The 1,050-nt window shown below is 41.6% G+C and overlaps 1 non-coding gene across 1 annotated transcript; it reads left to right on the top strand.

The window, feature by feature from the left end:
• Positions 1-617: 617 nt before the first annotated feature.
• LOC127124641 (small nucleolar RNA R71) lies at positions 618-724 on the top strand. Its single transcript, XR_007804110.1, has one exon. It is a non-coding gene; the product is annotated as a small nucleolar RNA R71 (small nucleolar RNA).
• Positions 725-1,050: the final 326 nt, after the last annotated feature.

The following is a 1,050-nucleotide window of genomic DNA, read 5'->3' on the forward strand; positions in this document are numbered from 1 at the left end:
TGAACTCTTTGTTTTGTTGGGTTTGAGCAGTGATAAATATTTCCACAATTTTCTCAAGGCTCGGCTTTGGTGGCACAGGTTTCATAGGTTGATTCGGTCTTGGGGCTTGGTAACCTGGTTGTCTCGGAGGTGCAGTATTTTGGACAGGGTTATTGTTCTTATAGGAGAAGTTCGGGTGACTCCTCCATCCAGGGTTGTAGGTATTCGAATATGGGTTACCTTGGGCGTAGTTCACTTGCTCAAAGTTGGTTTCGTTTAAGAGACTGCATACTGCAGATTGGTGTCCTTTGGTTCCATATATCTCACAATCCGACGAAACTGCAGCTGCAGTATTCAGGTTTATACACATATGCTCAACCTTGAGGGCTAACGCGTCCAATTTAACTTGCATCATGTCTATAGAGCTTAACTTATGTACTCCTCCTTGGGCTTCCTTCTTCTCAATTGTCACTCGTTCAACTCCCCATGATTGATGGTTTTGAGCCATATCTTCGATAAGGGCACTAGCTTCAGGGTAAGGTTTATTCATCAGTGCGCCACCTGCGGCAGGGTCGATGGTCATCTTAGTGTTATAGTGAAGTCCATTATATAAGGTCTGAATTATTAACCAATTTTCTAAACCGTGATGTAGGCATGCTCTTAACAGCTCTTTATATCTCTCCCAAGCTTCGAACATCGATTCTCCTTGATTCTAGGTAAATCTGGTTATTTGGTTTCGAAGAACGAAGATCTTACTTGGGGGAAAGTATCTAGCAAGGAATACTTTTCTAAGGTTTTCCCAAGTTGTTATGGAATTGGGTGGAAGGGAATCTAACCATGATAGGGCTTTATCTCTGAGGGAGAAAGGGAATAATCTTAAACGGATTGCCTCAGGAGAAGCTCCATTGGTTTTAAAAGTGTCTGCTAATTGGAGAAAGATTTTTAAATGTTGGTTCGGGTTCTTAGTAGCAAGACTTGCAAATTGTCTCTGTTGCACTAGTTGCAACAGGGAGGGTTTAAGTACAAAATTATTAGTTGGGATGGTTGTGTTTACTATACTAGAACTAGGTT

The sequence above is a fragment of the Lathyrus oleraceus genome, chromosome 2 (genome assembly GCF_024323335.1).
Source record: "Lathyrus oleraceus cultivar Zhongwan6 chromosome 2, CAAS_Psat_ZW6_1.0, whole genome shotgun sequence".
NCBI classification, from domain to species: domain Eukaryota; kingdom Viridiplantae; phylum Streptophyta; class Magnoliopsida; order Fabales; family Fabaceae; genus Lathyrus; species Lathyrus oleraceus.